The following is a 21957-nucleotide window of genomic DNA, read 5'->3' as shown; positions in this document are numbered from 1 at the left end:
GAATGAGGATAATGCAGTCTGAATCCCTGTTCCTTGCCTCCTCCTAACTACGCAGAGCCGAATCCCTATGGAAACCCACACAGGATTTTCTGGAGGAGTAGGGAAGTGGCAAGTGACACTGAACATCCACCTCCTGTGTTCACATGCCAGATGCAAAGCATACATGAAGACTCCCCCATCTCCTTTATCACCGCTCAGACATTCTTGGACAGAACTTGAGTAAAATGAGTGAAAAATACAAAGATGAAACAGGACTTGACTCAGAGAAAAACATATAGCACCATTCAGCCTCACAGAGTGGAAGAACAGCTCTGCCAGATGGTAAATTCAGTCACCAGACAGTCCAGCACGACACCCCGACATGGCATTGCTCTATGATATTACATCAATAGGGGAAAATCCTCTATTTTTTCTGGGATTGTCCCTGGAAGCTACTGAAAAAATGTAGAACAAGATTAGCTCAATTTGAAACCTGCTTGTGCCTCCTGTAACCCTATTTATTGGCAGAGGATAAAATGTTTTATCTCTCAGTCATAAGCCACCTCTCGTGGAAATGGAGAGATGATGAAGGAGTCCGTGTCCACAGGCCAGGATAACCTAATCATTAGGTTACAGAAAGAAACCTTTTTTGATGTACATTCTGCTTGTTTTGATCTTCTGGGGTCGATCACATTATCAGAATCACAAGTGGTAATTCAGGACTGCTACACTTAACGTCACACTAGTACAGCAGGCTGAACAAGTCTGGCTGAGGGAATAAGTCTCACTCGCTGTCAAAGCGCATACCTGCGCTTAGCTGAAGCATCCGTCAGCAACCTGGTAGCCATTTGGTTCAACAGCCCAAGCAGTCAGTGTCAAAGGGCAGCCATACTTCATACAGCCTTAGTCACAGAAATGCATGTGCATTAGCCACACCTATTGACAGGTTAAACAAAGGTGAAGAACATCTTTGACATTTTGATGGGATGTTTAATATTGGGAGAGTCAAGCAAAACCACAAAAAAAAATCCTTTCTAATTATATTCTTTTGCTTGGATTGACAGATGGGTAACCTGAGAAAAACTGATTTCCTTTTCTCTTTAGCTCCTCCTATTCTCCACCAATATGGCAAATAATAAAAGCTTATGAAACACTAACAGTCAGAAAATGGGGCACACATGCTTCAGGGAGCAAATAATAAAAGAAATTCTTTCAGCTTTGGCTTTGGATCCAAATGACTGTCCAAATAAATTAGTGTGACAGGGGAAAGTTTAACTTTTTCTTAGAGGCTGGAAAAATATCAGCCACATTTCAAAAGATAAAAAACTCAAGATCTCAGACTTTCTGTAATAGATCCACAAGGGAAAAAAATAAAGACTTACTATGCATAAAGAAGACAGCTTAAATATAAATGTGTTTGCATTCCTAGCACATGAATTTTGCTAGTGAAGTGTATTATCAGCTTGTCAAGCTGTTGCTGTCAGGTTACATCTGATTACAAACTGTACAATACAATGAGAGAGGTAAAAGCCTCCAAATGACAAGTTTCTGTAGGCTCATTCACTCAGCCTACAGGCCCATCCCAACAGGCAGGATGACTTCACAGCTGCTGATAAACTCATTTGATTCAATTGCTCTAGGGCATTTGAAGATGCTGTGAGTAGATTCAACACTTGCAGCACAGCTGTCTGTTACAGGAATTTCACCCAAAAACTAGAGACGTGACCTCCCTAAAAAACCTTCTTCAGACTGACCATATGACACTGATTTTTAAATGTAGTCTCAAGTGAGGAAAGATGTATTTGGTGGACTCTGGCTCCAAACAAGGACATTTGAGTACAAACAGATAGGACAAATTTCTTTCCAAGTGCTTTCATATACAAAGGACACAATTAAACTCAAGTTGAACAAGCCTAAGACCTGAACTAGGACTATGATACTGAATTTGGCTAGAAGCAGTTTGCTGATTGCTGCCCAGAAAGCACCATCTGATTGAAAGCACAATCACGATTGCTTTACCACATCATTGTTTTACATCCCCCTGCTAGGGAATTAATTTAAATTGCTTAAAAACAGAAAAGACACCAAAAACTTAAAGCTCCTATTTGACTACTGCTTGCAACAGCAAAACACCACTTCTAAATAAGTCATTTATAGGCCTCTAGGATTTTTTTCTCCCTTGTAGACATTTATTAATGTAACAAGTTTTCCACAAGGATATGAAAAACTCCATCAAAAAGAATGAAACAAAAAATATTTCATGGTCATCTAAAATCACAAATAAAACAAGTGAGTCTACAATAGAAAGATCCTTATTTTCGTCTTGAATTTACCTTTTTAAAAAAGAAGTATCTTACAAAAACAGAAAAAAATCATAGTAGACAAGGCTCATTTTAAATGAATGCACCTTTTCAATAAGGGAAAGAACTAATAGAGAAAGAAGTAAGATATCTCTGCCAATTGTTAGGACCAGCCATAGGGGCCAAAATTTAAGCAAATTAACATTTTGGAACGGGTTTTAAGCAACAAAAGACACCACCTACTTTTTGGATGAAAATGGTACAATTTCACTAGTTTCAGTAGTCCTTTTAGACTTATTTTTTTTTCCCCTTTGATGTTGTTTCTCTAAAAACAAGCAAAAAAGCCACCCATGAAATTCAGCTTCCTTTCTTTCCTGTTGGGGAGGCTAAGGCAGGCATGGAGATATGAAGGACGCAGTTCCCAAAAGGTAGTTGTGCGCATCCCAGGAAATAACAGTGTGGGAGTCTTACATAAAACAGCTCTAATATGGCAGTATGAAACAATTTTTAACTACTCATAATGTTCAGCTAAGCCTCATGGAGACAACAAAATAATATGCAGATTAATGTAAAAGCGAGGGCTTGATAGGATTTTGCTTCTTCATTTATACCAGACAGCTAAAGCAAGCTTTGAAGAAAAAAATATGCTATGCACAGCTATTCTGAAAACAACACCTACTGTAAGTCAGCCTGCTGATTTCTGCATATTTCCATCATCTCCTCCCTAGTTTGCTTGATTTGTAAAGAGCTGGGCTAATTTAGACTGAGCAAAATGTGTCCTTGGGTCATCAGGGCGTTTACCAGCTTGTTTGCAATTATCTTCTCTCCTAAGTGTCTCTTCTGCAGCAAGGCACAGAAAACAAATGAACACAACTATTTCAACAGTTTAAAAGGATACGCTGTGTATTATGAGTAATATATATACACTGGTATATTTAGATAGCTGCAAAGCCAGAATTTTCACACCTGAATATGCTTCTTTTACATCCATATGTAAATGCCAGATTAAAAGATACCACCAGATTCCCAGCAGAGGAAAGTCTTTTTTGAAGTTCCACAAGATAATTCCAGAGCTTCTCAGCCATGATTTTAGTAGCACACTTCTAAGAAAGAATAGGAGTTGTTCCCTGGTCATTGAGTTACTGAATCTCAATGGTTATGTTTATTTGTAAATGCCTCTAATCTTCCTTGGCCGCCTTTTCTAAGGGAGGTAGCAGGGCTGAGAGTGTCCACTTCCATTCTGGTTTTTGAATGGAAGGATTTTTTGCTTGCAACTCCCGTCATTAGAAGTTTACAAGTTGAGCAGATCAGTTTTTATAATATTGAAACAGAACAGAAAGATGATTGTGGATACTATAGAAACCTGGTAAACCAGAAATTCACATTTAGATGTTTGTTCCAGCTTTAGTCCTGACTATCGACAGCTTCACACACCTCCTAGACAGAATTCCTCCTAGAACGAATTGGTCTTGTCCTAGCAAAAGTATTTTATAACATAACAAAAATCCTTTGAAGTGGTAAGAGAAGAATAAAACCAGCATTGGGTGCTTTTGAAAAGCTTACTTGATATTTCTAGCCATACACAGAATGACTTTTAAAGCATACTATGCTGCTAAATAATATTTAAGAGAAAGCAACAGAAAGCAGAGAATTTGACATTGCAGCAAGTTCAGCTGATGATTTTCTTAGTTTGTATTTTGCCAGGGCATGGGCTAAAAATCTTATTCAGGTAGGCACAGGAACAGTGCCATGAATACTACACTGGCATGCCACAGAAACCTGTGTCTCAGGTGTCTGAAAGAGAAAAAATTCTAGTTGTGTTCATGCCACTCTCAAAGTTTTTTTAAATTATAAAGCAGAACTGGAAGACTGATATTGAGGGTTGCCATAGAACTGTGCGGAGCCATAGATCAAATTAGAAACACAAGCTAATCATAACCTTCTTGCATCACACCTTGATAACAGAAGTCGAAGTAACAAGTTAACTCAATTTTGTGAAATAGGCCTTTCACGTTATTCTAGACCTGATATTTATACTTCAGTGCTTCCCCCCTCCCCTCAACTTAAAGGGCATTCTCGGTCCATTGCAAAGTAGGACTTATAAAAAGTAAGAACGTTATTTTTTTTTACAGCCTTAGGCTCAAAGGGTAGAAAGTAGTATATGGTCATATTTCTTGAAGCTCATCTGAAGAAATGCGATTCTATCTGGCCACTGCAAGAACTAAGTGGAAAGAAGTCTATAAACAAACATGATTCATTTATTTATAAATGTATAGAGATAAATAATAATTCTCTGATATAGCATGATCTGACATATTTATTACTAAACCATGTATTTGACAACAACAGTTGTAAGACAACAGGCTGCTTTACTACTGCCTCTTAATGGGAATTACAAGAATAATAAGTCTCAGGAGACACTTACCAGTGATAAAGGTAAATATTGGCTCTAAAAAATGTCAGACAAGCAATTATACCTCTGTATAGCAGGCAAGCTAGATGGGTTATTAGCTATTATTTTGTTTTATTATATCTAACATTTAATAGCTTGGAAAGTATGTTTAAAAGATATAAAGACTGATGGTATCTGAAACCATGGTCAGTGCAAATAATCATCCACTTCACATCATAACTGTGTCTGGACAGTGTGCATCAGTGAAGTAACGAAAGCTTGCTTCAAGGTCAACAGCTTGAACAGAAAACCAACACAGCAGAAACTGATTTGTAATACGCCCCCAAACCCAGACCAAAAATATACCTTGTTTCTATTATTACTAGTTTTTGTACTGTAACAGAGAAAAACTTGCCTGAGATTTCAACTCCATTACTTCAAGCACTACACAAAGGGTTCTAGCCCTATGCACAGTTATAGGAATGGACATGCTGTTCTCATAAGTGTTCATAGCGGGGGAAAACAAACAAAAAAACAAAAAACAACAACAACAACAAAAAAAAAAAGGACATGGAGAAACTTGGCCTATACAGGACCAGAAGGAACTGAAGACAAGGAGGCTGCAAAGTGAGAGGTGAAGCAGCACAACACAGGCCAAGCAAGGTTGGCAAACAGTGGACACATGCATTTGTATATCAGGGCAGAAGGCAATGTCACAGCTGTCAGATCTGCTTCTTTGTGATTCCAGGTCTGGTCAGGGCTTCAGCAGTAGCCAGGAACCCAGAGTGGCCTGGGCCGCCAGCCCCCACACCGCCCAGCTTCCCCCGGCCATGGCCAAACAGGAGCAACCCAGCACAGGGCAGGATCACACCAGCCACAGGTTTCTGTGGAAAATCCTAAAACCTGGCATGGGGCTGCCTCTGTGGTCTCATCACAAGGACACCATTAAAAAAATAAGGCTAAAAGAAACAGTTCTGTTCCCCCTTGTGGCCCCAAACACGGGTCAACAATCCTCACAGAAGCTATTGCCCCACATGACTGAATAGTATACAAGAGAATAGCATGGCTTAAGACAGTTTTAAGAAATTTTAAATAAAACAGGAATACATTTTGTGGAGGCTTTTTTTATCCCAGCAAGTCTCTGTAATAAAAAAAGGGGAGGGGGACAGTGAGGGGGTTGAGACAGATGGCTCTCACATAGTTTATAAAGTCTTTAGCAGAATTCTAAAATATGTTCAAAACTACTAGGAGTTGAGCACTTAGAGGGTAGACACATTTCTACTCACAGGGGATTTCTCCATGAAGAGGAAAGTTTCTGAAATCTGAACTGCTTTTTGGGTGACCGATTTCCAGCCGTAGCATATTTCAAAAGAAATGCCTCAACTCTGTTTACTCATGAAACTGCTAGCCCTGAAGTCTCAGAAATCACCAGTCTGACTTGCATTTCTTCTGCTACTCACGCCACTACTGGCAAGTGCAGTGCAATAGGTCAAGGGACATAGCTGTAAAGATGTGCCAAGATAAGGAAAATCAATCTCGGAGCCCAAAAGGCAAAGCTACTGATGCAGAAGATTACTAAATACAACCAGTTGCCTTATGGCATTGGAGTCTTCCAGGAACAATACTGTGAGGCTGCTTTTCAGTAAATATAAGCTCTTATTCTTTGTGACTTGCCATAAGATATACTTTTTTTTTTTCCTCCATTGCTCCTCATTATTTGCTCAGGGAAAAAGTGGTAGAGTATATCTGTACAAAATACACTATGATATTTCTATGGCTAATATTAGAGGAAGTGTAAAACATTCTGACCCTTAGGCAAATTTGCATCATCTCTGGGAATTAGCCAAGGGCAGAATGTCCTTTGGTCAAAATACCTTAGTATTAAATATGTATATTTGGAGCTCAGATTAGGGGATGATTTGGGCTCTCTCAACCCTAATGAAACAACACTAACCCTGTAATCAATTGATTAGAATACTGTTAATAGTTTATAAGTATAGAGATACAGATATTATATATAAATACACACACGTGTGTGTGTTAAATTCCTCCCTAATTTCAACTGGTTCTTCTCTCATCCTTAGCTTCAGTGTTCATTTGTACTTGCTTAAACTTTATTGTCTAGTTACCTACTAACACAACAGCCTTCATGCAAATTATGCTATTTTACATAATCTCTTGAGAAGTGTAAACGGTGCCATTTTCCTACTAAACTTCATGAAATAAATGGAAAGTTTGGGGTTTAGCATCCACTTCAGGTCAGGTACAACATCCCACTACTTGGCAGCTGCTAGTATGGTGATTTTGATTAAATTTTATTTAGTAAGTTTATGAATTTCTTTTCATAGACTTCAGTGGCGCAGCAGAACACATATCCTGAAAACCTTCCTTATTTGTCAGGTTGTAATTATTAACGTTTTGATAACAGGGTAAGATACCCTAAAAGTAATTTTTCTGATCTGGTGTTTATTCTTGTTTAGTATATTTAAGTATCTTCAGTACCTACAAAGAGCGTGCTTGAGTATAACTGCACAGTGCCACTGAGACACAGGCATGACAACCCTTGAGGCCGATCTACCTTCCAACACCATTTCTTCTACCCAGCTAGAGTATACCTCTGATTTGCTGTGAATGCATTGGCTGAGTAAACTGTGAACACAGGCACAGCTGTGGAGAATCTCTCTAAATCTGTGGTCTGAGCTGTGACCACAATTCTAAATGAGCTAGCATTTAGAGTAGCACCCCATGAGTAACCCCAGATCTCGGTTCCAATTTCCCATGGAGAAAACTGGCAAGTTATTCATATGTGTGAATCAATTACATCCCTATCCTGGAAGCCTGATTCTAAAAGGCTTTAAAAGGCTTATTGCAACCTACAATAGAGGTAGAGCTCTGCATTCTGCTTTACTACTCTAATTTGCCATCTTCCTCCTTGCTTCTTAAGATAATGGTCTTAGAGGTATATTGGGTTTGAAGGTCTTCTGATTTTTCTCAAAACCTGTTTTTCAAGCTATGTTCACCTAGGTAGAGTCAAATCATTTGAACTATGAAAGTTAACGTGGCCAAACACGATGGCTGAGCATATGATCACCAGGTATCTCATCCTTATCTCGTAAGAAACACTAAAATGGGGTTGTCTGAACAAATTTGGGTCTCACACCATGTTGGCAAAATTACACAGTTCTGTGTGGTATTACTTGAACTAGAATTTCTTTCTGATACCCTCTAATTTGCTAAAGTTTTAATTACATGCTTTTGTTTCATTCTTCCTTTTGCTGAGTTGTAAGGACTAGCTATAGGGAATGGACTCGGGACAAAACTGAGATGATGGATTGTATTATGCTATAAGGACTGTTGGATAAAAAACACAGAGGTTGTGGAAACATTGTGTAGCTGCAGACAACCTGTGTCAGGACTAGAAAGCAATAGTCCCAGGACAACAGAGCCTCATGGCTGTGACTTGTAACAACTGTGTATGGCCTAAATACCTAAAAAAATGCTTAGTTAACTCTGACCTGTTCAAAGTAGACAATAAAACACAAAGCAATAAGTAGCTACTGCCCCCACCCCATTCTGAACACCTTATCTCTAATTAAGTGTCTTGGTATTTGACAAAAAATAAGCTTTTAGAAGCTTTTTTTCCTTCTGAGAAATATTATGACATATGACCAAAATTACCTCGCCAAAAAGAGTTAATTCATGTGTGATATGAGATATAGCATGTCTGTCACTGTAAAAAAGCAGCAGTCACCTCTCTTTGACTGATTTATAGTTGGTGCTATATAAGGTCTTCAAACAATAAGCTTCTTAGTATTATAACACAGGATAACATTTCTCACCATAGTGGGTAGCATCCCCACCTACGGCAGCGGGGTTGGAGTTAGATGATCTTTAAGGTCCCTTCCAATCCAAGCCATTCTATGATTCTATGAGAAATAGCTTGTTAAATACTGGAATATCAAAATCTGGCTGTGCTCACTTTTTTTTTTTCTGCAGACTTTTAAAGATACAGATGTACTTGACTTTGAGCAATATATTCTTGCTCTAAAAGAACTGATGAGAAATTGTAAGAATTTTATTTCCAAGTGAATAAAGGATAGAATATGCTATGAAAAGAAATGTGAAAGTCTAAATACGATGACTTAAATGCAAGATTGATAGTGTAGTATTATTAATACAGTATCAAATGATTCACAGAAAATGAATAGCTGACAAAAAAAAAAAAAGTTCCCTGAAATTAATAAAACTTATTGTAAGTGTTGGATATATTCTGCTATATAAAATGATTTTTTTCTGCTAAGTCTTCCTTGTGATTCTGGAATAGTATAAAAACATACTATGTACAAATGGCAAAACAATGAGCAGTGAGGCCTGTCAAGGAAAATAAGCAGCACAGTACTGGATTTTAAAGATTTGACTAGAAAAAAAAATACTATAAAGTGAAAAAGCCCTATGTGCAAGAAACTGAAGATTCAAAAAGGCTGCATCAGAAAGAGAGAACAAAATCCCATTCCCTGGTAAAGAAATCAGAAGATGTTACTGTACAGCTAAATAGTAAAGTCCTGGAACGTATTTGTACGTCTTCATTTTCAGTTCATGTTGAGAAACCAAGATCTAAGCAGTGATTTTATCTAAGTAATCAGGCCCCTCTCCAGCTACATCATAAAACTTTTGTTATTGTAGGAATTGAGCCAGCATACAATTGAATTTAATTCCAGATTCATTTGGAAGAAAGACATCTGGAGAAAAAAGAAAAAGCTGCACTTCAATCAAGATAATTGCCACTATCACCTCCTACCTGGCCAAAAGATCTAATGAGAAACTGCAGCCCTAATTAGGAAAATCAGTTTCAACCATCCAACTTTAGACCCTTATGCATTCAGAGTTTAAAATTACGTGGGTTATAGCTGTGGGCTTTTTGCACCTCAGCACTGAGCAGAGATTTGAGTAATGTGAAACAGTTCACAGGTTGTGAGTACGTTGCTGAGTCATGCGTGAAAAAATACTGTATCCCAGCCCAATTCCAGCACACAAGTGAGGCTTTCAGCAAAGTAATATTTTCAACTAGGGTGGTAGTTTTTAAGCAAAAATCCATCTTCATAATCTTATGAGGTGATTGAAGACCAAGCCTCAGTTAATGAGGATTGTTGTAACATGATTGGAAGTGGATTACAGTATCATTTTACTTCCTGGGTTTATATGATGGAAATTGCGGATGATTGCAGGTATTAGTAGCCTTTCATTTAGCAATAAAAGGAAAACCTCCAAGCCAGAACTGGAAAAGTAAAATAAATGGAAATTAGAAAGATTCTGATGTGACATTTAGGCTTAGGCTGCTGCATACTGACCAGGGTAGGGATTTGGGAGTTACTACTGAAAATGTACAGGCTTGAATACAATGCACTGCTGTCATGGAGGAGGAACATAAAAATCAGAAGCAAAGCTCCAGAGAGACAGAAAGGGAATATAAGTAAGAAAAAGTATTGATGGTGGTGTCCATTTTGCCACCTACAGCACTATGATGTAAATGCAGTAATACTGTTCACCCCAAATGAGAAAATTGAGACAAGGAATGAAAAAGAGGTGACCCAGGAGTGCCTGAGCAGCATACCTAAATGTACATCACATTATGTAATACTAATCAGAATTAATTTTTAAAATACACTTAAAAAAAAAAAGACGTCTCCAACAGGAAAGTTTAAAATGCAGTGGCAAGAACAAGGAAAGTCTGTACAGTAGGTCAGACAATGAAACAGAAAATTATGTTACCTGTTTCATTATGAAGTGATAATCAAGCCAGTTAACTAGACAGATAAATATTATATAGCAAATTCAAATTAATACGCCCACTGGGATATTTTCTTTAAAGGTAGAATTATTGCTTATCAGAAAGCTCCCAATCCTAATCCAAAGTGAAGGAAATTAATCTGCCTCATCACCACATCTTTTCAACAGGCCAAGCGTGAACCCGGAAGGGCTAATTTTTTCTTAATTCAGACTGCTGAGAAACACATAAGCAAACTGGTCTGGGAGCCCTCATTGTACGTCATATTGGTCAATGATCAGTTAATCACAGTTAAGAAATTTGGAAATACTTTTTTCAATATCTGAAAGACATCTGGTCCCCCTTGGAAGGAACTTTATTTTGTTAGCACTCCATATAGCTCAGAGCCCCCAGACAATGCTGTAGCTTTGTTGGTACAGTGACTGTTTCAACGACAGGTTTTGAAGAAACCAGCACTAACTAAGCAAAAGGAAGTCTGAAGGAAGAACCAGACACACAGGTAAGAGAACAGATCAATATCAGAATGAGAAGCAGATCTGAGCATCGCCCAGCGTCATCTCCATACAATACTGTATCTGTCACACCCAGGATATATAATTCATACCACTTGTTCTTGTTTTGTTCTTCTCTCCCTGTCCCAAGTAAATTTTTTTTTTTAAAAAATAGTTATTTCTATTCCCTACACTTATTGATAAATGGAAAATTAGTACTTCACTTAGTACTTCAGGGACTTCCTTTCCCTATTTTTTTTAAATCATGTATTTTACAGAATATGAACATAACTAAAAACATAATCACAGATACTACTACAAATTTAACAGTTCTGCTAATTTTGACCTAAAAGTAACAGAAGTGAAGGTTAGTTCTAATGCATTTTCTTCAACATACAACAAGAACTAAGTTCTTTGCACAGTTACACTCCAAGTAGCTTGTGAGTGACAGCTGTCAGATTGGTTCATAATCAGGATTCCATACAACAGATGTCTAAACAGACCAGGGAACAAAAAGCCATAGAAAACAATTTTGGTAAGTAATCAAGCTGTTAGTTCACTGCGAATTTTTGTCATTGCATATACTACTTTATTGATTTTTTAAGCCCGGCATGGAAAGAAATAGCCAGTTTTCCATAATAGAAATATCTACTGAAACTTATAGGTAACTGCCATCATCCAGGAATGAAAAATTAAATGACTTCAAAAAAAAAAAATGCTTCAAAAGGAATCTCTGAAATAGCTTAAAATATTGAAGACAGCATATGCAAAGAAAAAAAGGAAATAAGTGAAATGCACTTTTTAAGAACAAAAATAAAAGAAATATGGTATTCCTGAAATTGAAAATTCCTAAAATTAAGAGTGCCAGACATATGACAACATAATATTTGTATTCATTCAAAGTGGGGTTAGCAGGAACTGCCACTTATTCCTCCCAAATGACTCATAATTAATCCCTGAGATTATTCATCCTTTCTCCTCTTATTATTTGTATCATAACCACAGCCCATTCTGCACTGCAGCAGGTGTTGTACAAGCACAGGCTGAAGCACTGTGTGGTTTTACTGAGTTTTCCAGACAAAGGTCAGAACTATTGAAGGCTGGTATGACTAGAAAAAAGTGGATTATAGGGTTAATCTATTGAGTTAGAAATTTTGTAATCACCAAATTCATTTTCAGACCTGCAATTCTCCTTCTGCAATGATTTGTTCACTAGATCACACAGTAGCCTTTTGAATTGCTATATTCTAGAAATTCTGCACTCTGAATTTGGCCACCAAAGACTACTCTACAACCAGCATAGTCATCAAATGGAAGCAGAAAAGCTGTCAGAGTAGCAATTGCAGTTCAGATCACCTGTCTAGATTGAAAACAATAGCCCTAAATATAAGTTTCTGTGCTTTAAGAACCACGTCTGTGTTAGCCCCCTCCTTCCATGTGTTCCCATGCAACAGATAGGAAAAAAAAAAATCTTGAAAGCAACAACTAGACAAAGTTTGGTACAGACCTTGTCTTACCGTGCTGATTCACTGAGCCCTTAATCGTAGCATCAATAGTAATAATTAAAGTGTCACCACGAAACTCAAGATGTTCCAAACTCGGCAACACAAATAAAGCTTTGTTTATTCAACCAGGAGAAAAATTTTGACATAGAATACCCTTCTCACACATATTTAATGAGCTCATTTTCTAGGGAGGATTAACCGATAGGATGTTTGGATGGAACTTAATTATTCTTAGTGAGATAAAGTAACAAATTATGGTAGACTGTGAATTAGTAAATAAATCGTTTATTTTACCATAATTAAGACCTAACTTAGTGCTCTAAGTAAGAATGTTTGCGTTACTGAGAGACTATAAGCTATCTTTTTAGCATTTTGAGTTCCAGTGTATTAGTTTATAATCCAGAATTTAAGCGCGTTTAAAAGAAGTGGAGAGGATACAGTTAGAAAACAAAAAGGTAAAATTTGCTACAACTTTATATTATAAATATTTACATTTGAAGGTTTTCTAATCACATTAGAGAAATATTTGAGTTGAGGAGGCCCAACTATTTTCAGAACCACAAAACAAAACAATACTTTTATACCAGTTGCACCTTCTTTTTTTAAAGTTAAAAAGGCAAGTATAAATTAGCTGTCTATAATCCCTAAAAGATAGTTAATACAAATCACATAGTTGTTCAAAAATGTGAGTGATACTACCAAATCTATTCATCAATAGTATTATACACGATCCTTAATATCCCATCTCACATAGATGCCATAGGCACAAACTCTATATCTTCTATGACAAAATTTTTAAGCCTGAAGTTTAATGAAATATTTCAGATTAGCAAAAGCTCATTTTACCTGGGTGACCTGCTTTCAATTTGTTTTTAATTTTCATCTCTATGCCTGGAGTACTTATACCATAGCACTGAACCAGGCCGTGAGTTTAAATCCTGCTCCATTATATCATCAGAGATAGACTGGTGGAGCAACTCCCTGCAAGGCCGGAAGCAGAGGTACTGGGGTGAGACACCCCAAATGGGGGTAGACCCCCTGCCCTGTCGGGCAGAGGGAGGGGACCTAGGAGTTAAGGAGGAATGGAGACAGGTCCCTGCTCGACCTCGCAGGCAACGCCCCCCCCACTGGCCCCACCTTCCCAGGTGCTCTTACATAACAGATTTGAGGCCCTGGAGCTTGAGAGACTGGTGGGTGAAGATGAGGTAGAAAGTCTACCCAGGAGGATGCCTAGGGCGAGGAAGCTGACTCCATGCCTCAAGACTGCCTCCACCAAGAAAGACAGAAGGGTGATCGTTGTAGGCAACTCCCTTCTCAGGGGAACAGAGGGCCCTATTTGTCGGCTGGACCCTACCCATAGGGAAGTCTGCTGCCTCCCTGGGGCCAGGGTCAGGGATGTTGCCAGAAAGCTTCCTAACCTGGTTCGCCCCTCTGACTACTATCCGCTTTTGATAGTCCAGGCTGGCAGTGATAATACTGAATAGAGAAGCCTGAAGGCTATCAAATGGGACTTTAGGGGACTGGGATGATTAGTGGATGGAGCTGGAGTACAGGTGGTGTTTTCGTCCATCCCTACAGTAGCAGAGAGGGGTACAGAGTGGACACGGAAAGCCCACCTGATTAACACGTGGCTCAGAGGCTGGTGCCAACACAGAAATTTTGTTTTTTTTTGACCATGGGGCGCTTTACTCGGCACCCGGCCTGATGGCCGCAGACAGGTCCCTATCTCTAAGGGGAAAATGGATCCTAGTCCAGGAGCTGGCAGGGCTCATTGAGAGGGCTTTAAACTAGGAAAGAAGGGGGATGGGGCTGAAATTAGGCTTGTTGGAGCTGTGCCAGGGGGAACAATGGCAAGGCCAGGGGAGAAGACAATGGCCCGACTGAAGTGCATCTACGCTAATGCACGCAGCATGGGTAACAAACAAGAGGAACTGGAAGCCATCGTGCAGCAGGCAGGCTATGACTTGGTTGCCATCACGGAAACGTGGTGGGACCACTCCCATGACTGGAGTGCTCCAATGTCTGGCTATAGGCTCTTCAGAAGGGACAGGCAGCACAGAAGGGGTGGTGGTGTGGCTCTCTATATTAGAGAGTGTTTTGATGTTGTGGAACTTGAGGCTGGGACTGATAAGGTTGAGTCTCTGTGGGTTAGGATCAGCGGGAAGGCCAGCAAGGCAAACATCCTGGTGGGGGTCTGTTATAGACCACCGAACCAGGATGAGGAGATGGATGAGGAGTTCTACAGGCAACTGGCAGAAGTTGCGAAATTGTCAGCGCTTGTTCTCGTGGGGGACTTCAACTTCCCAGACATATCCTGGAAGCACAACACAGCCCAGGGAAAGCAGTCTAAGAGGTTTCTGGAGAGTGTGGAAGATAGCTTCCTGACGCAGCTGGTTAGAGAGCCTACCAGGGGAGGTGCCCCACTAGACCTTCTGTTCACAAACAGTGACGGACTGGTTGGAGATGTGGTGGTCGGAAGCTGTCTTGGGCAGAGTGACCACAAAATGGTAGAATTCTCTATTCTTGGCGAAGCCAGGAAGGGGACCAGTAAAACCGCTGTCTTGGACTTCCGGAGGGCTGACTTTGAGCTGTTCAGGACGCTGGTTGGCAGAGTCCCTTGGGAGGAGGTTCTGAAGGGCAGAGGAGTCCAGGAAGGCTGGGCACTCCTCAAAAAGGAAATCTTAATGGCTCAGGAGCGGTCTGCCCCCACGTGCCCAAAGACGAGCCGGTGCGGAACTAGACTGGCCTGGCTGAACAGAGAGTTGTGGTTCAAGCTTAGGAGAAAAAAGAGGGTTTATAATCTTTGGAAAAGAGGGCGGGCCATTCATGAGGACTATAAGGCTGTTGCAAGGCTGTGCAGGGACAAAATTGGAAGGGCCAAAGCTCATCTGGAGCTAAATCTGGCTACTGCTGTTAAAGATAACAAAAAATGTTTTTATAAATACATCAACACCAAAAGGTTGAAGGAGAATCTCCATCCTTTACTGGATGCGGGGGGAAACTTAGTTACAAAAGATGAGGAAAAGGCTGAGGTACTCAATGCCTTCTTTGCCCCAGTCTTTAGCTGCAAGACCAGTTGTTCTCTGGGTACCCAGTACCCTGAGCTGGTGGAAGGGGATGGGGAGGAGGATGTGGCCCTCACTATCCATGAGGAAATGGTTGGTGACCTGCTACAGCACTTGGATGTACACAAGTCGATGGGGCCAGATGGGATCCACCCGAGGGTACTGAGCGAACTGGCGGAGGAGCTGGCCAAGCCGCTTTCCATCATTTATTGGCAGTCCTGGCTATCAGGGGAGGTCCCAGTCGACTGGCAGCTAGCAAATGTGACGCCTATCTACAAGAAGGGTCAGAGGGTAGACCCAGGGAACTATAGGCCTGTTAGTTTGAACTCAGTGCCAGGGAAGCTCATAGAGCAGATTATCTTGAGTGTCATCGCGCGGCACTTACACAGCAACCAGGCCATCAGGCCCAGTCAGCATGGGTTTATGAAAGGCAGGTCCTGCTTGACGAACCTGATCTCCTTCTATGACCAAGTGACACGCTTGGTGGATGAGGGGAAGGCTGTGGATGTGATCTACCTTGACTTCAGTAAGGCTTTTGACACCATTTTCCACAACATTCTCCTCAAGAAACTGGCTGCTCGTGGCTTGGACTGGCATACGCTTCGTTGGGTTAAAAACTGGCTGGATAGCCGGGCCCAAAGAGTTGTGGTGAATGGAGCCAAATCCAGTTGGAGGCCAGTCACTAGTGGAGTCCCCCAGGGCTCAGTACTGGGGCCAGTCCTCTTTAATATCTTTATCGATGATCTGGATGAGGGGATCGAGCGCACCCTCAGTAAGTTTGCAGATGACACCAAGCTAAGTGCGTGTCGATCTGCTCGAGGGCAGGAAGGCTCTGCAGGAGGATCTGGATAGGCTGGAGCGATGGGCTGAGGCCAACTGTATGAGGTTCAACAAGGCCAAGTGCCGGGTCCTGCACTTGGGGCACAACAACCCCAAGCAGCGCTACAGGCTGGGAGATGAGTGGTTAGAAAGCTGCCTGGCAGAGAAGGACCTGGGAATACTGGTTGATAGGCAGCTGAGTATGAGCCAGCAGTGTGCTCAGGTGGCCAAGAAAGCCAACAGCATCCTGGCTTGCATAACAAACAGTGCGGCCAGCAGGTCTAGGGAAGTGATTGTGCCCCTGTACTCGGCTCTGGTGAGGCCGCACCTTGAGTACTGTGTTCAGTTTTGGGCCCCTCACAACAAGAAGGACATGGAGGTGCTCGAGCGAGTCCAGAGAAGGGCAACGAAGCTGGTGAGGGGTCTGGAGAACAAGTCTTACGAGGAGCGGCTGAGGGAACTGGGATTGTTCAGCCTGGAGAAGAGGAGGCTCAGGGGTGACCTTATCACACTCTACAGGTACCTTAAAAGAGGCTGTAGCGAGGTGGGGGTTGGTCTATTCTCCCACATGCCTGGTGACAGGACAAGGGGGAATGGGCTAAAGTTGCGCCAGGGGAGGTTTAGGTTGGATATTAGGAAGAACTTCTTTACTGAAAGGTTTGTTAGGCATTGGGATGGGCGGCCCAGGGAAGTGGTCGAGTCACCATCCCTTGAGGTCTTTAAAAGACGTTTAGACGTAGAGCTTAGTGATATGGTTTAGTGGAGGGCTTGTTAGTGTTAGGTCAGAGGTTGGACTGGGTGATCTTGGAGGTCTCTTCCAATCTAGATGATTCTGTGATTCTGTGATCAGTAGCTGTAAACGTGGACCTATTGCACAATGCTCCAGCCATACCTTGGCCCATTCAGAACTTAAAGCAGAATAGGTATCAGCATCCAAATCAGCAACCTTTTTCCCCTTTCCCCCTGCCAGGGTAGCTCAGGGACTGCGTGGAACAGGCACACTTATGACCCGTCAATATCACAAGTTCCTTTGCTAAAACTCACTTTGTGCTATTGCATTAGGATTTACACTCGTAATCAAACTGTTAGCCATCATTTCTGAAAACAAGTACCTCGATAATGATTGATCGTGCAAATTATATCACATAATTTGCATATGCTCCCTAAATATAGGATAGGCTCCAGTCTCCCCTGACAGAAAGGGGAAGAAGGACACACCGTTCGGTGTTCTTGCCATCAGAACTTGAGGAGCTGCAATTACACTCAATAACGACCTCCCTCTTCCCTTTCAACACCCAACAATAACCATTGCAGCAAGGACATACCTACTGCCCTCCACCATTCAAGGAAGACGGCAATTTTACTCCAAATGTTTTCATTTATTTGTGTTTTAACTTAAGATTGATTCCCATCTGGTATTTTTCTTAATAAACCTGACGTTACTGATGGCCAGCCCTCCGGGTGTGATGACCACCTGACTACTACACAGAGAACATTAGCCAAAAATGGTACAGAGACATAACAGAAGAAACACTGAAGCTTCACCTTTTCCTCTGAAGCCACAATACCTAAATAGCCACAACACGAAAACACTTTTTCTCTGATGTTTCAGGGGGGTGTTCAATTTTTTATACTTTGATTAAACCCAGAGAAGGATTAGAGACAGCCTTGTTTGTTTTGATGCCTAGGAGTTGAAGCAATGTCCTGGAAGCATTTACTCTAGCTGCTGCTCTGTTTGATTCTTCCAGGAAAAGACACAGAGCTGGATGTCAGACATGCCATTTCTATACTAGACAAACTACCGAGCAATCAGTCAACAGCACGGTGGGAAAGAGGGAGGCAAGTGATGGACTCTGACCAGGTTTCATATTGCTACCTTTCTTTCCACAGGCAAACACAAGTCAACGTTATGTGTCATTCAACTCAAATCAATTAGCATATTCTATTCATATTTGGCTGTATTCATTTGCAACATTTTTTTCCTAAAAAGCTTGTTTCTTTTCCATAAGCAAACAACTTTTATCTCATAAACAAATATGGCTCCCCCAGCACAAAGTTTCATTTCAGCTACTCCTATTTTATGGTTGTCTGCTGCTGCTTTGCCCTAAAGCTTTGATATTCTTTTCTCAGAGTTAACTGCAGCCACTCAAGAGCCTGATGTTTATACCTGTATACCTTGTTTTGTTACTGAGGCTTCTTGCTTGCCAACATCAGTGACAGAGAGGTAAAGTGCAATCTAGTCACCACAGGGAAGTTGCATTAAGAGATGATTGTTCTTCTGACTACCAGTTACCCTCCCTACTCAGTTCATAATCTACCACAACCCTTAAATCAGCACTTTTCAGAGCCAGTACCCATACCCAATTCTGCAAGAATGGGATGCCTGTATTACTAGACTCATAAACTAAAGTATGTATTGCTCTTTCATAACTGTCATCTCAAGAAATCAGATAATCCTCTATTGGTGAGATTTACTATGCTTCCTTTACTATCTCCTCATTTTGTCTCATATACAAACTCTGCTAGGCAATTGCTTTTTGTTCTCTCCTTGATCAAGAGAATGCTAGAAACCATAGATCTGTAAATAATTGCTTTGGGAATTCATTAGAACACACACAAGCATGATATATTTTATTTACTACTTTTGCTCTTGATTTATTAATATGTAAAATCTAAAGACCAATTTCAAGTGTGCCATCTTGATTTTCTATCATAACTTGCAATTCATAACATGGTATGCTACCTTATACAAGTCAAGTATGACAAAGGAGTTCTTAGTGAATCTATTTCCAGTTTCTGTAGCTCTTTGGAGAGCTGTACCTTTTTAATACATATGCTTGAATTAATAAAATGACAATCATTTTGTTTTGCAGGAATTACGAGATGCAGGTTCTAGGCAGATAAAACACTATGCTATATGAGTAGATATTATCAGCTCATTTTCAATTTCTTTGTATGTTTGATTGCAAACTTTCTTTCCTTCATGATAAGATACAAACAATAACTTTAAAGTTCAACAAAAAATGTTAACATTCTTTTCATACTCAGGCTTGTTTCTCTTCAGGTGTTTTCACTCCTGTCTACTTCTTCATTTTGACTTGGGTAACTTTTTTCATTTTGAAAAAAGTGTTACTTTGGTTTACAAGATGAAACATGCGAAAACTTCTGGTCACTAACAGGCAGTTCAGCCTTTAAGAAATATAAATTAAAAAGAAACATTGAGTTACTTGCACATAGAAGGATCTATACTACAGCAGTCAGCTCCTTTAATTGCAGTGGATTCATTTACAAATCCACCACCAGCTTTGAATCACAATAATTCAATTAAAATGATTTAAACAGGCCTGGGGAAAACAAAAGAAAAAACTGCTCAGACTACTGTGATAACTGGTAAGGAAAATGCTTCCAGCATATTGCATAGCCAGAAAGACGGGCAACTGAAATTAACAGTGTATTAAAGTGACTATTTTTTGTAAAGTCTGATTTATAGTTCAGTTTTACTGAACTGACAATCATAATTCATACCGGCACAAACTGAAAGTAAAGTGGCTGTTAAAAGACTAACAAACCACAACAGTGCTTTATGTTTACTTGTACCTAACAAAAAGCAGCCACAGAAAATACCAGACTAGAGTGAATCAGAGCATGTGCTTATTCTGCACTCAATTTCCAAACAGTGTAACTAATTTCAAACACAATTTCCACCAGAGAAAAAGAAAAATTGTTTGTTTTTAATGCTTTCATCCCTTGCTATAAGACAGGCATGTTCTCATGAGATCCAGCAACACCTGATCGAGGTAAGGCAACACCTGGGCAGGAGGCCAAGGGAGGCAGCAGCTGGGCACAGCTTTTTTTATTTCTTGGAGTATATAAAGGCCCAAATGTGTATCTGTCTTTCATTACTTTGATCCCAAAGAATTTATATATACTATTTCAATACTTCTGTATTTGTAGAGGAGGGGAAAACAGATTTCACCAACATTAAGGCAGTTGATTTGGAAGAGGTTGAGCCATATTCAAGGATATCTACTGTGATCTTGCCTTCACTAGAAGTCCACAAATGTGTAACTGATGCCTATAATTCCATGAGTTCAATGCACAATTGTCCTATTTATAATCTGCAGTAGAATCCTTTAGGCAAAGCTGAGCAATCAGTGACCCTTTTCAAATTGTTACTATTCCCTGCTGGTACTAGGGCTGCTCCCTGCAGTCCCAAAGCAGGCAAAACACCATTGACTTCACCGCGTTTCTCAACCTCATCTCCTGCATTAACATAGCTCAACTTGTTTTTTTCAGTGTAGGGGAATTTTCTGGTAATATGACTTTCTTGCACTCTTATAGATGGACGTTACCCCACTGCATCTCATTTCTAGTCAGTTCAAACACACCAGCTTGCTAAGGTCATGCCAAACTTCAGAATTACAAGCCCATCCTCTCCTGTGAGGAGAAGAAAGGGAGAGAAGAGAGTTAAAATGCAATGGGGACAGAACCTGGAAAACAGTCTTTAAGAAGTTTATGCAGGGAACTTGCAAAAGAGTAGTACAGTACATCTTGAAACTTAAACTTTATTTGTACAGACCTACTTTCTTAGAGATACCTTTCCTAAGATTCTTGAGGCACCTGTTTAAAATTTGCCAACAATTTCCATTGTAAATAAAATTCCTGAATTAATGAAAAATCTATCTTAGGTTTCAGTGGAAGGTATTGGAAAAAAGTTCCAAAGTTTTAAGAAAGTAGTACCAGGAAATATGTTACTGTAACAATTTCATTTGGATTTCTTTCTGCCTTAGTGATTCCTGTGAGAACCTCACTGGTTATCTCTGAAAAACAACAACAACAACAACAACAAAACAAAACAAAAAACAAGACAGAGCTGTTTTTCCTCATTTTAGCTATAAACTGATAATACATACGTAAGCATATATATATATTCCCCTATCATTATGAAAGGGTGATCTTAAAATATGAAAGAAGGGAGGAAAAGATTTTTAAAATGCGTTCAGCAGTGGTGAGTAGGTTGCGTGAGTAGGTGACCCTGTTAAATTTGAGCTCCCTCTCAAGAGTAGGAGAGGAAAAAAACTAAGATATGCATGTGGATGTTGTGACTTTTGCCCCTCTTCAAATAGATGCAGCCTTTCCCAAAATAAATATATATTTTTAAAAGCACTGATTTTATCTTGTTATACTACAGATACAGAGCATAAAGCAGCTCTTGGTTTATTAATTCTAGTTCACTCTGCCACATTCCTTAAGAAGCTATAAAGTAGAGTAGAGAGCCACCATTTCAGCATGGCAATCCTATGAAATTCAGCATCTTAAAAACAAACACCAGCAAAATTCCTTTTTCATTTTTTCCCCCCCAAGTCATTTTGAAGAAATTTAGCCAGTTTATCAATTGACAACTCAACATTATGATAAGACCAAAGAAACCAAGAATCCAAACCATGTTGTTTTCCTCTCTAATAGTGAAATTATTACTTAAGTAATTCAGTTTCTTTTCAGAGAAATGTAACTTCATACTTCTCCCCTCCCCAACAGAATTGAGGTGGACTTTTTCCACTACAGAATTCAAGAAGTGCAGAAAATTTTTATCCTACTAAAGTCAGCTATATATTATCATT

The sequence above is a fragment of the Cygnus atratus genome, chromosome 14 (genome assembly GCF_013377495.2).
Source record: "Cygnus atratus isolate AKBS03 ecotype Queensland, Australia chromosome 14, CAtr_DNAZoo_HiC_assembly, whole genome shotgun sequence".
NCBI classification, from domain to species: domain Eukaryota; kingdom Metazoa; phylum Chordata; class Aves; order Anseriformes; family Anatidae; genus Cygnus; species Cygnus atratus.
This window is presented reverse-complemented; position numbering follows the sequence as displayed.